Genomic DNA, 15,041 nt, shown 5'->3' with positions numbered 1-15,041 from the left:
GCACCCAAAGGTGGGCAGCTCCTGTATAAAATGGAGTTTTATATCTCCTGTATAAAACTGAGTTACAATGGAAGAACATATACACTGTGCAAAGCAAAACCAACAATACTACTACAGCAACATCCAAGAGATGCAGACTTCAACAGCGTAAGTTAGATATGTTCTTCACTATCAAAATCAAGAAATACAACAATGTTCTTGCACTTTAAAGAAAAAACTCCCTCAAAACAAACCACCAAGGGTTCTAAATAAGATTATAAGAAAACACCTCAGCTGATGAGCTTGTTGTCCTCTGAGCCATCAAAATCCACCTCTCAGACACACCAATTCCCATTAGAAAACCAGTTAAGCTTATTATTACCAAGACTGCAGCTTCACTCACAGGTGAAATAAATCCCATTCCAAAAACCATCTCCACAAATCCAACAGCAGATATAAAGTCATCTACTCTATTACTAAAGGCTAAATTCTTTATTTGTTTTTGTGGGTTTTATGCACATTCAGCTGCCATAAAAGCAGTTATCCACCAGAGTAGAAGCATCATACAGCATTTAACATAAATCTCAGAAAACACATAAGCCCCCCTTTGCACTTTAATCATTTGCTAACAGTTACAATAAGATTGTATTAAAAATTTAAACTGCCCTACTTAATGCAATTTACCTTCAAAGGTCCATTTCCAGAGAATGAATTCGAATGATATAAACGTCGAACACTTGATCAGATTTATTGCACTGAAGAATATTTCTCTTGATACAGATCTGACGAGTGAAGGCTAATGGCTTTAGTTTTATTACTTTTTAAGCACTTAATGGGAAAATTTAGACATTTTCACAAGACTAAGCTTCAGCAAGAATGGTAGATTTACAGAATGACAGCACAGAAGAAAGCTGTGCGATCTCTTTAGAGATGACCGCTTCAACGGCGTTATTAATGGAGAGATTAATGTAAAGTATTTATCCAGATAATTTGTCACGCAACAGTTAGGCCTGAGTGCCTCTCCGCTAAACAGGGACAGGGAAGATAAGCAGAAACTGCTGACTACAGCCAAGTTTCTGTACTGCATTGGGGCCAAAATGCACAATCCTAGGGGAAGATAACTGAAGTCACACTGAGATTGTAAAATAAGGAGCTAAGTGATATTGCTGTAGGTACAAATGAATCAGTTCCTGCAGGTGATTAGGGGACACACACTAGTTACCCAAGCACAGGCAAATTACAAAAAAAATCCCCACCAGCTTCCCACCCTTCCATTCCAACCATGTTTTCCATAAACATGAAAAGTACTTCCAAAATACTATGAAGCAATAGTTTTGCTTGTCCAAAAAGACTTTTTTCTTTTTTTTTTTTAAACTGAAAGACAGCTGGGAGTCCTCAGATTTCAATTAATGTCTAGGTACTTATCCAATCAATCATCAAGTGCTATAAATTTCCTATATTTCTCATTAGTTACACTATTGCACAGCCTAAATCTAAACATACCTTTCCACAAGACTGTAAATTATAATGCCTAAGACACAAGCAACTGTATCAGCCATCAGAAGAGGCATAAATGATGAGAGCAAGTCAATTGTATATATGCTAAACTGAAGCTGATTTACTCCTCACAATTTTTTTTTTACAGAGGTATCACCAACAGAAGCACCACTAGCACACTACATCTCTTGCAGTTTGCATATATGACTTGAAACCAGTAATGACCTGTCTTTATTAATATTAATAAGTTTTATGCACAAAATCCAATTTTCTATGGAAAAAATATTTCTTCAGCATGTGCCAATAATGTTCCTTCATTAAGTGAAGATAGGCAAAGGTTTGGTTTTCTTCAAGCTCTAAATTTAAAATTGTTTCTGTGACTCTGAAAACTATCTTCAGCCTTTTCAAAGGGCATGCACGTGGTGAGACACTCCAGAAGCTACCCGACACATCTTGTGTGCTTAGAAATCTTGGGGTTTATTATACCGAAACCAAAAAAAGAACATGCATTCATAAGGTTATTAACAAAACTATCAGCGTTTTAGTCTTATGCCAGCTTTATAATAATTCTTCTCAATTAAAGCTCTCCCAGGTGATTAACCAGCACTGGTGTTCTGAGTGAGGTGTTGCTTTCTCTACAGTTGATACCAACCCCGCAAAGCCTGTTGACAGCAGTGTGCTGCTTTACTTTCTTCCAAGGAAAGCAGAGGGTCCCTTGACTGAGAACAAGTCCTAGGTGCTACTTTTAAAATCCAAGATAAATGATGTTTGTTTCACAAACAAAGCACAAATAATTCACAAACAAATCGTGTGTCACCACCACATGAAAAGAAATTTTCATTTTCCTACCACATCTGCTTCATGCCTAGTTAATATTAATTGTGTGATTTTAATTCCACTGGGAAGGGACCACACTGGCTTCCCCCGAAGGCAGGACAACTCCTGCCCACGTAGGAGCACTACGGCAGCGGGTGCTGCCAGCTCCATCCTGTGCCCACCCTCCTCCGCTCGTCAGGCATCGCCGGATCTCAGCCTGACATCGTAAGGACAAAGATGACTGCCTTCCTCGGAAGAAGCTCTACTGGAAATGAAGGCTTCAATCGTGCACATATACGTAAGGCACAACAGAAGTTAATCTCAGTGAGAAGACTAAATAATTTGGACAACACAAGGGCTTTTGGTTAAGCAGTGATGCCAGCTGAGTAACAACCGCAGAACACACATGTACTGGTGCTGGCACCGAGTGGCTGGTAAAGATTTTCCATTTCTCTGCAGAAGTTCCTGACTGAATGCAGCGTTTGCTACCAAGCAGAACAGAGTACTTGGAAAGGGTGACTGAAACATGCTCCAAAAAACCTGCCTTGTTTCTATCTGTGTAACATTTCTTAAAAAGTTAATTCAACATTTTGGAAGTTACAGGAAACTTTCATTCAAGGTTTATAAATCAGCAGCCAGGAAAAAAAAAAAAAAAAAAAAAAGCGTCACAGCAAACTGAGGGTCAAAGCACACAGCTTGGCTATATCACCTTAGTTACCAATTATCAGCAGATAACGAAGTGAAGGGAGACATGCTAACTGTCAGGGTACCTGTCAAGAAACCACTTCTCACCCCAGCCCAGCCCCTCTCCAAATCTTAGATCCTAGGCAGTTCAAATGAGCAAGAAAAAGCTCTTCATGGCAAAATTTTTGTAACACACTTTAAATTTTATCATCTCTTCCTTATATATCCTCCACAATTTTAGATCTAATACTAGCGGAGGCCAGCTTATTGACATGGCACCCGCAGTACCAGGAGCACAGGCGTTGGCGAGGAAAGGACGAGCAGGTTACAGGGCACCAGGTGTCAGCACTACAGCAGGCAGTAACAGGCAAGAGAACACAGCACAGGTATTTTAACCCAAGAACTCTCAAAAATACGTAAAACCCCAAAACTCCTGACATAGTTAAAAATTAACATAGCGTGCACACAGGGAGCAACCAGCTGACACCAAACAAGTTTCCCAAGTCCCCAGTTTCCGTAATCCTGTAATAAATTTACTTGAGTCCCTGTGTCCAACACTCACACTTATATTAAGGATAATTGTTGTAACACAAAGGCAGCCCACATGGTGCCATCTGTCTGCCAACTAACTTTCCAGCTTACTTCTTAAAACAAGATGGAGCATGCATTGCTAAAACAAGTCTACATGGACCTCAGGAAGGTTGTTACCTCTGGAAAGACAAAATTCATGGAATATCAAAATATGTAAAGAGTGGCTATTCAAAAAGTAGTTCTATATTCTGCAGACTTATCTCTGAGTTGGACAATGTAAGTCTATGATGTATTTTCTGTTTTCCACAAATCACTAACTAAATCCTACAATGGACAGAGTCCAGCATGCTGCTTTGGGTATGCACAAATACACAACTCAACTAAGAAAAAGAAACAGAAGAGCTTGATATAAGTGAAAAACACTGATTTACAAAATATACATTAGAGATTGCACTACCCCAAGAATGTAGGCATCATTAAAGTAACCACACGAACAGGACAACAAGTTTCTGTATGTTGAAGGGATATTTTTAACCTTAGCAAAGGATCTGGGATGCCCAGATGCCAACAGCTATCCTACCCCAAGACTAAGGTTTATATCCCTTAACGAGCGACTGAAAAGACCCCGACTTGGCAGGCCTGACCATCCACCAGCAGTGCTGATGACGGGCAGTAAATACAGTTGCCTGTTAAGCAACTCATGGTTTAAGATTGGTCCACACATGGGCCAATCTCATCTTCTCTAAAAAATGAAATAAAATGAGTAGTTTACAGATAAAATTCACTGTGCATTTACTGTTGAGGAAGATGACATTACCAGATTGGCACAAATGCTTTTTTTCTAAGTGGGAAGAGGCAAAAGTTCCAACTTTAATGGTCACAAGTTTCCTTCTGCAACACCAGGGACTTACCACTGCAAGCAACCTCATCAGCTCGAACCTCAATTTCTAAGTTAAATCATATGCAATTAGTTTAAGGATTCTCTAATTTATAGAGAATGAGAAAAACCCCATGCATTTTATGCTCCGTAGCAGTGCTGGATGTTTTCTGGCAAAGGAATTCAGAAGACTAATGCCAACACTTACTCTGGTTTACTACACACACCCGCCCTCACACATTCATGCAGGCTTTTAAACTCTGACTACACAAGTGCTAATCCCAGAGAAGCAAAGAGTTTCAATAGGATTTGCATATGCATACGGATTAGTTGAAAGGGAACGATTTGCAATGCATTTCAGAAATCACTTTTGAAGAACGATCTATGCTAATAATAAACTTTGATGTTTAAAATGTGTTTGTTACACAACAGAGACATTACAAAAGGATTATGTTTATTACACCAGTTTTAAATGTTTGATAGCTCAGACAAAAGCATCCCTTTATCATAAGAGGAAAAAGCGAGCTTTTCTCTTTAATAAATGTTACTAAATACACTGCAAACACACCCAGGAGCACACAGAAATTATATAAACTAAAAGATATAAATGTAGTATCAGCATTTTGACACAGTTTTTTGTTTGACAACTCAGATGAAAGAGCTTCAGTACGCGGTATGCCAGAAGTAACAAATGCATAAGAGCAACCAGTATCCTCTGGAACCTCAAGGGATGGCTGGAACTACCACAGCACGATGCACCAAGAGAGCAGCACACGCCACGGCTGCTTCTCAAGGTGAAGTCACATTTTCTCACAAGACTCCCCAGTCTTGGTACTGCCTTCCGCCTTTCTTCTGACAGCCTCTACTTTGCACCCTGAGCACAGGTTTTCTGGTGTTCCAGCACACTCTGAGCAGGCTGGTGGTGTTCTCACAGTCAGTTATAGATCACAGAATCATCTCGGTTGGAAAAGCCCTTGAAGATCCTCCAGTCCAACCATTAACCTCACACTGACCGTTCCCAACTCCACCAGATCCCTCAGCGCTGGGTCAACCCGACTCTTCAACCCCTCCAGGGATGGGGACTCCCCCCCTGCCCTGGGCAGCCCATTCCAACGCCCAACAACCCCTTCTGCAAAGAAATGTCTCATAAGAGCCAGTCTAAACTTGCCCTGGCACAAATTGAGGCCACTCCCTCTTCTCCTATATAGCAAGGGAGCATCTTCCCTTGCACCTGTCTTGAGACAAGACACCTTGCATGTTAGCTCTTACTCTTTCATTCAGCAACATTAAGCCAGCAAAGTAATTTTGGGCTAACCCATCTAAAGATAAATCCACAAAGGACAGTTAAAACCAATGACCAAAGGACAACATATTGAGGGTAATTCAAGAAATCGAGCTTTAGACATTTCATGTTGCCCTCTGTATTTGAGAACTTGCTGGACAAGGTGTACAGAACACAAGCTGTAAGGCAGCAGATGAGGTGTGAACACATTTTAAGATTTGTCAATAAAAATTTAAGAAAAAAAAAATCAGATTAAATGATCATACCATAATAAAGAGTGTAGCAGTAGGAAGAGCAACAGAAGACCTGCTAGCACGGCAGACTATCCCTCAAAGCACAGCAAATGAGCCACAGTTTAGATGAGCCTCTTGGAAATAAACCAGATGCAAGTAAGAGAAAGGTTGTCGCTGTAATAAAGAAAACGTAAACTGGCATTTTAAGGAGCTCATGCTCTGCTGAAGCCCTTTTTGGCCCTTATCTAACCTTGTGGTCAGCTCCTGCACCCTCCATTACAGCATCATTAGCAACTGCAAAAGCAGGGCTCAGGAATCATCTAGCTAACAGATATTACACCAAGCAGTATTTTTTTTTTTTTCCCCAAATCCTTGCATTTGGATACATCCCCCGCAATTGAGCCCTGTTAGCAGCCGTGCTGTTACCGTGTTACTCGCTATGCAATCCGTTTGCTGTTCAGATCACTTGGCTCAAAAAGAATCGCAGAAATTGTCACTGCTCTTTTCAGCTTCTGTCACCAGCTCCACCAGGAACTGCAGCGTGACGAAACTTAGCAGAGCGATGTTTTTCCATAATTCAACCTCTGTGAAGCCGACAGGACATCCGACTTATTTCTATTCTGGTTTTCCTTTTATTCCTCTATTGAGAATTCGGCTCTGCAAGATGCAAGACAATTCAGCAGCAGGGATATTTTCCCAATGTACTAAACATAACAGCAACACAAAAGCGCAAAAAATCGAAAGCATGTTTCTGCATGATATTAAAAAATGCCACGTATTCAGAGAGGCTTACATCTACAATACCCTGATTGGTATAGATTGGAAATGATACTCGATGCTTAACAAAAAAAATGAGAGCAGATACTGTCATTTTTTCAGATACGCTTACAAAAGTGAACACAACTTTCTCCATCTCTGGAGAAAGAACAATCCAAGTCCTTCAGATTAGTGCCTATGTCCACATCGGTGCACAGAACTAAAATTTAATCTGTGGGTGCAATACAGACATTACTGACACGTACATGTTCAACAGTAATTTTGAACATTTGATGGAGGACAAATTAATACAGTGGGACAGTAACAAAAATCACATTTTATTCACGGTATTGAACGCATAAGCAGATGAGGCAGAAGACATCCAGAAACAAAATCTCCAAGTTTACAGTACCACCTGCAGAATAGGCAGAGATTTAAAAAAAAAAAAAAAAGAATTTTCAAAGTTTCTCCCTCTTCCAGAATTTGTTTTCACTTCAGTCTTTGGTGTTCATGGAAAACAATTCCTAATTGCTTGCAAGATGCACTCCACGTTTTATCTCTCAAAGACAACTTACACGATCCTATAAAACAGACTGCTTATGCCTCTCACCCTCAGGTCTATCGCCAATAAAAAGCAATTGACCACCAAACAACTGTCATGCTTCCTGCCCCAGGATTTCTCTTCGAGTTTGCATTAAAGGATATAAACCTACTGGACCAATTCTGAATCTTCACTACTGGAAAGCTTATTCTTTCACATTTTGATGAAATGTATCAATATTCTTGTTTCCATTTAGTGAAGAATTTGCACATGATGAACTAGGCCTTTCATTTACTCTACTCTTCTGAAAACGTAACAGCTGTCACCAGCTCTGCATCACCATCGTTTTCTAGGTTTCAAGTAATGTGCCTCACTGCATACACTTCAAATTAAGACTTAAAGAAAGTGCCATAAAACTAACCCTATAACATTTATAAGTCACATGAAAAGTTCTGCAGAGATTACAGCTTTCTACAAGTAACCTAGTGAACGACACACTTACCACAGCTAAAAACTAAACCTCCCTGGAACTTTCATTAGCACTACATCATTCTGCTCCTCTGTACATGTTACAGCACGTCTTAAATGACATACCCTGGACTACACCTCCTCATCCCATCACTTCATTCCAAGAATGAGAAAAATGGGTGCAGACATATCACGGGAAGATCCTTCCTCCACTCACTTTTGAATCTGGGTGCAGAGTTGAAGAAATTTAACGCAAAGAAGAAATTTAAGTCGCAAAGTCCCCAAAGCCTGCAAAGTCTCTGCAGTTTTTGTGAAAAGTGGTAATCAGGCAAAGGACATGCGAGAGTCCCAACAAACAGTATGGCTGTAACATCTAACAACTGCTAAACATGAGGGAAACTGTGTTCAAAAGAGACCTTGTAAGTCCCCAGGGACAACAGAAAAAAATCTTAAACCATCATGTATGAAGTGTGAATTTCAGTTAATCAATGAGAAAATACAAATCAAGGAAAAGGGGGCTCTGGTATAGTTTGTTCCACTGCTTGCACAAATACCTACCAGTTTCCAGTCCAGTCCTGCTGGTACCAACTGCTCCCCAGAACTGAAGACTTCTTCACACTCTTGCTGTTTTTTCCAGGCAGTACTCAATTCGTAGAGCTCCTTTCAAGCCTTTCTATATGATATTGATTTCAGATATTGAATAATTTCCTCCTACCAATGAACATGGGACCCTCCCGTAACAATGTGAAGGCTGATTTATGATATCAGAACCAGTAGAGAACATGCCATGGCAGGGTCCGAGAGGTTAGATGGAAATCAGTACATCCAGAGAGACAGTCTGTGTAAGCAGAAGCAGCCACTACCAAATCACCGATGGAGTGAAATTCTTGTTTCCAGAACTGCCCAAACTCAATCTTCTCATTTATTGATGGCACGTAAGAGTTAAGGGCAGGCAAGAATACGGGCAAAGTTTCATACTAAAATAACATCAAGTTCAGAATGAAACGCATGCAGAAACGGACTTTGCAAGACAAGCCGTATCAGATTTGTATATGTATATCTTTTTTTCTACTGATTTTAATTACTAAATTCTTTTGAATTTTCTGATCCAGTTATACAAAGCTCCAAACAAAATTTTCTAAAGACAGTTTATAAGATATATTAACACCTATTAAAAATCTGCTACATCTTCCCCAAGCAATACAAAGCAGGAAAAGAAGGAATACCACATGGTGGCATTCAGGTTAAGTATTTACTCAAGTAAAGAATTACCGCTTCTGTGCCTGGCAATGGCATGTTCCTGCAGAGACAGACAGCAAACCGAAGAGGCACATCCTCCAGCAAGCAAAAGGTCTTGGAAAGGGTTGTTGCACTGCATTTCAGAGGACCACAGAATCATCTCAGTTGGAGAAGACCTTGAAGCTCCTCCAGTCCAACCATTAACCTCACACTGACCGTTCCCAACTCCACCAGATCCCTCAGCGCTGGGTCAGCCCGACTCTTCAACCCCTCCAGGGATGGGGACTCCCCCCCTGCCCTGGGCAGCCCATTCCAACGCCCAACAACCCCTTCTGCAAAGAAATACTTCCTAAGAGCCAGTCTGACCCTGCCCTGGCGCAGCTTGAGGCCATTCCCTCTTGTCCTGGCGCTTGTTCCTTGGCTCAAGAGATTCATCCCCCCTTTCTGCACCCTCCTTTCAGGGAGTTGTAGAGGGCGATGAGGTCTCCCCTCAGCCTCCTCTTCTCCAGACTAAACAGAGCTAAAACCATTTGGACCTCCTGTCCTGCTGCCATGAAAGGTTATGGGTTGTTCTGTCCTTTTGGGGTTTTTTTATTAAATCAGGAAGTACACAAGGCATCTAAAAACATTATTTCTCACACATGGAATGAAGAAAAATTTAAATGTGGAACTTTTGAACCTGAACAGCTTCAATGTCTCTAACGTGCAAATTTCAGAGCCATGACCACGGCCAGAAGCACTGCCCAGCAGTGTCCCAACGAAGGCAGCGGCAGAGCCAGGCCTCAGCCCACGAGGTCCAGCTCCCTCAGACCCGCCGCCTCCCCACACAGGAAGGAAAACCCCAACTCCTCGCCCGCTTCAACCTCAGCGCCCACAGAGCCCCGGGCAACCACCCGGGGCCAGCTCCCAGAGGCTGACGAAGCCACCAGCCCCTCAGGCCCTCAGCGAGGGGCGGGTAACGCTGCGGAAGAGCCCTCAGGCCCCGGCGCGGCGGCGGGGGGAGCGTCCGGGCCGTTCCCGGCGCGCGGCCGCCGCTCCGGCGCCCCCTGGCGGCGCTGGGGAAAGGGGGGGGCCAGGCCCCGCCCCGCGGGGTTCAGCGCAGCTCAGCGCGTGTGCGCAGCGGCGCGACGCGCGGGGGCGCAGGGCTTCTGCTTCGGCCCACACCTAGCACGGAGGGCAACGACTACATCCCTTTGATTTCTCCTTCTTAAAAAAATCAGTAAAATAGCAGTATCCGGACATAATACAACCAAAAAGATTTGCTTCCCAGCACTGCTGCAGCACGGAGGAGCGTGTCAAAGTTCTACCCGGCTGATCCAGTCCAGCTCTAACTAGCCTAACTAATGCGGAACCAGTCCAGCTCTGACTAGCCTAACTAATGCAGAACCAGTCCAGCTCTAACTAGCCTAACTAATGCGGAACCAGTCCAGCTCTGACTAGCCTAACTAATGCGGAACCAGTCCAGCTCTAACTAGCCTAACTAATGCGGAACCAGTCCAGCTCTGACTAGCCTAACTAATGCGGAACCAGTCCAGCTCTGACTAGCCTAACTAATGCGGAACCAGTCCAGCTCTGACTAGCCTAACTAATGCGGAACCAGTCCAGCTCTGACTAGCCTAACTAATGCAGAACCAGTCCAGCTCTGACTAGCCTAACTAGTGAGGAACCAGTCCAGCTCTGACTAGCCTAACTAATGCAGAACCAGTCCAGCTCTAACTAGCCTAACTAATGCAGAACCAGTACAGCTCTAACTAGCCTAACTAATGCGGAACCAGTCCAGCTCTGACTAGCCTAACTAATGCGGAACCAGTCCAGCTCTGACTAGCCTAACTAATGCGGAACCAGTCCAGCTCTGACTAGCCTAACTAATGCAGAACCAGTCCAGCTCTGACTAGCCTAACTAATGCGGAACCAGTCCAGCTCTGACTAGCCTAACTAGTGAGGAACCAGTCCGTCTCTGACTAGCCTAACTAGTGAGGAACCAGTCCAGCTCTGACTAGCCTAACTAATGCGGAACCAGTCCATCTCTGACTAGCCTAACTAATGCAGAACCAGTCCAGCTCTGACTAGCCTAACCAGTGAGTAGCCAGAGCGGCCCGTCACTCCGGATGCTCTCCGCACGGTCACCGCTGGCCCTTCCTCAAACCGAGGGGTCCCCAGGAGCCAGAGGACCGGCTCCCCAGCTCCGCACCGCGCTCGGGTCCCCACGGCTCCAGGCTCTTGCTCCCAAACTGAAGCAGCCTTCGGGCCGTACCCAGTGCAACAGTGAATATCGCCTCTTCCTCAAGGAGCTGTCAGCAGAATAGGACTGAGACTTTATTTACTTCCCATTAGACTGATTAACATTTCCTAATGAAAATAGAGCTACAAAAGCTGACTTGATAATACTGATAGCAAGTGACAGCCTCTCCTCGCAATCTGGCTGTACAAGGATTCATTTGTCATCTTCCATCCCTTCACGGAGAATTTGTACTTCAAGGTACCTCTTTTAGACACAGCTGTTCAAACCTAACATTAGAAATATTATTTGGATTTGGATATGGAAATAAAATATTTCTGTTTACACACAACAGACACAATAATAAAAGATTAGTTTCATTTGCAAATAAAGCATCCAAAACCGATGGCCACAGCACAAGACCAGAGCCATAGGTCCAAACTCTGAGGCAGCAATGGCCTCTGCCATTATATACCTGTAACTCCTGCCTCAATATTCATAGGTTTATTGCTATTATGGGTGGTTTTATTTCAAAATTTGTGTGTTACAGCCATCCATACAAGGTAAAACGTCCCAAATGGTGTTTGACAACTCAGGTAATAGATACATATACCCTACCGCATGCACAATAGAACGGAGTATTGGATTTTTCACCCTCTCCCTTGTTTAGGACACATGCCCAAATACTAAAAACCAAACCCCAGGCCTAAATAAACCCCAACCCTAACCAACGCATTTTTCCTAAGACAGACATGGCAGCAGCAATGCCATCCATGGTATCTGAGACAAGCAAGTGGCATCAAAAATCTTCCACCAAGAGCATCTTCACAGGATGTAGTGTGTCTAACAGCACCTTAACAGGGAGGCTCTAAACTCTGACACTGCAGAAATCCCTTCTCAACAAGGTTCATCAGTAACGTATAGATACACACACACACAAAAGAAATACAGTTCTATGTATTCCTAACTACACAAGTGGATCAGACTGCAAACCCTTAAGATTGGCTTAATCTCCCCCAAATTAAGAATCTTTAGTTACGATACTAACATGACTAACCAGGAGGTTTTCAGCATTTTACCATACACGTACAGTTTCAGAAGTAACCACAGCAATATAAAGGATGTCCACACTGAAAGTTTATGCTGGAAGATATAAATATCTTCTACTCTGATGACTAGCAGGTGTATAACTGAACTACTAAGCTACAGTAACAGACTGAATCAAAATGAGATTTTGTTTCCCACCCAGTGATACAAGTTACATTGATGATAAAATTTTATCCCCTAAATACATGAACATTTACTTCTCCTCTGCGACGTCAGAGAATTGCAGAGCACACAGTTAAATGGGTCAAAGAAAATCTGGACATAAAGCAGGGAAAGGCGTGCAATTATGAATACATCATGAACAAAAATAAAAGCAATTCTTATACATTAATGGTACATCGAGCTAACTCAAGAAGGCTAAAATCATTAAAAAGGCATCCTGGGGCAGTACACAGTCATTACAATACTGTGCTGACAAGAAATATTAAAATAATCATTTCTAATCTCATTGATAAAATCCATTCTGATAAGCAAGGAAAAAAAAACCAACCCAAATTCTTAATTGGAAAATGTGAAGTAAAATGGATCATATTAGCATTTGATCTTATTTTTAAAACGTAATTCCCCTATCTGACAATTCCCAGTTCCAAATATGAAAAGCTAAAAAAGGATTTATTATCCTCCATTGTTGGGCACATTATTAAGTTAATCCCCTGGAACCTGGAATTTTTCTTTTTCATTTCGGACTGAAATTCAGGGCCTGCTCGTGCAGCTCCAACATCAAACAGCATCAGAGATTAGTCTCAAGTGGGACAATGCTGAAGGTTAAAAACAGCCCTCTAAAATGTTCAAAATCCTGCTTCACTTTAGAGTACAAATTTTCACACAAAACAGCTGATTGTCACATCACAGGATGCCTGAATACTTACTGCACTTAGGAAATGAAAAGCTCTATCAGACTACCAAAACAGTTTCATTTGTAAATTATTATTAGGGTAACAGGAAACAAGTGGTTCATCAGATGCACATTCCAAGGGACTAAGAATAACCGTCCTGACAACTACTGTTTACAAATTAAGAGTTTTCAGCTTCTTAAAGCATTAAAAAAGTTATCCAAAACCACACAGATGTCCATTAACTACGAACCAGCCTTCATAAAAAGTTTCTGCAGATAAAAGTGAAATATTGTGTAAAGCAGTGTTCACATTACAAAGGATGAACACACGGACTCGATCTTAGAGATCTTTCCCAACCTAAATGATTCTATACTCTGTTAGAGTCAATACTGAGCTTATCAACTGCAATGAAGCATTGTAAACAATGTATTTGGATCTAACAAAAGAATAAAGTAGCATTTTCATAATAAGAATCATTCAAGTTAAGTTTTTCTACCACTCAACTGTGGGGAAAATAGGAAATGAGTTATAATAGACAAAAATCCTAATAGGTGACCACTAACAGAGTTCAGTGGATGCTTGCAGGGGAAAGATTAGAAATGTAATTTCTAACGTATGTGCGATAAAGGAGTAAAAGACCCTCCGATGCCATTTCCAATTTCTTCCTCTGAAAGGTAGGTCTACATCTCATCAACGCAGAAAACAGAAACGTGAAACTAGATTCTAGAAAAAGCTTGTAAAACAGCACCTTTTGTAACAAAACTAGTAATTGGTATGTTAAAAGTCTGCTGTAACTTGGACTAGTAACAGGGGTTTGGACAATGAAAGTTCACAGACAGTTTCAGATTTACTAAGTCACTGGCAATTCCAAGTTCCTGAAAAACAGAAGGAGGAGAGGAAGACAGGGTGCATTTGGACCATAAATTATGTATGTAAATTCCAGCTAATGAAAACCACTGCACAGTGTTTGACTTCATTAAAATAGGAGTCATTGCGTGCAAAACGAGAGCACTAAACCTAACCTGACTAAACCAAACCCCGTTTCGCCTATTGCAGCCACTGCAACATCCACATTTTCAAAAAAGAAAAAAACCAAAATAAGAAAACCCCACCCATTGCAACCAACATTATCCGAAAAATTTAAAAGAAGTGAAGCGTTCAAAGTTACAAGCCAGCAAAAGCCATGGGACCTTGACCAACATACTGAAACACCCCCACAGACCTACCAACGCCAACGCTTGGAGCATCTAAACACCAAGCATCACCTATATAATATATAGGAATATAATAGTGATTATATCCTGTACCTAAATCCCAAGAACAGATACCCATCCAGCAAGTCTAGAAACCATTTCAATACACAGAAAGTGGTCTTAATAGGTATAGTAGCTCCATGTCTTGCATACAGCTACTAACTTGGCAACAACTATTTTTTCTCAGCTACACACAATAAAAAACCCTGTCTTATCCATTTGTCTATTAAATGAATTGCAGTAATTGGTCTGTACCCCTTTCAAGTTCGCTGAAAAACACAAGTTAATTTATGAAGGCTGATGGCACTGACTCAGGGTTTCCTCAAAATAATAAATGCTTAAGAGCATGGTATGTGAAGACCTCTACTTAGCCTGTCCCTCCCTCCCCTCATCCTTTCTTTTCCTTGTTCATTGACAATATTTACATCAAGAAGTGTTTTTTCAAGTCAGATTAGACTTTCTGATGTTGGATGAACAGCTCCATTAATTCTGGAGAGGACCTGAACACAAAAAGAAGTTATTAGGCAATGCTGTGTGCTGCCTGCTTTTGAGCAAACAGGGCTTAGAAGTCCCTTCGGGGGGACCGAAGAGGCAGTCCCTCAGAAGGACGTATTGCAGAATTCACTTGCGTTCTTGAAATTAAATACAATTTAAACCATGGGTATGGGGTCTAAGTCATGCAACCAGGCAGATGTTTGGCTCCCTTGTTGAAGAGGGGGCCCAA

The 15,041-nt window shown here is 41.9% G+C and overlaps 1 protein-coding gene across 9 annotated transcripts in view; it reads right to left on the bottom strand.

The window, feature by feature from the left end:
- AGAP1 (ArfGAP with GTPase domain, ankyrin repeat and PH domain 1) overlaps nucleotides 1-15,041 on the bottom strand; it is a 398,735-nt gene that overhangs the window by 220,578 nt on the left and 163,116 nt on the right. The gene's annotated exons all lie outside the window — the stretch shown is intronic.

The sequence above is a fragment of the Strix uralensis genome, chromosome 6, assembly GCF_047716275.1.
Source record: "Strix uralensis isolate ZFMK-TIS-50842 chromosome 6, bStrUra1, whole genome shotgun sequence".
In the NCBI taxonomy this organism is placed as follows: Eukaryota; Metazoa; Chordata; class Aves; order Strigiformes; family Strigidae; genus Strix; species Strix uralensis.
This window is presented reverse-complemented; position numbering and strand designations above follow the sequence as displayed.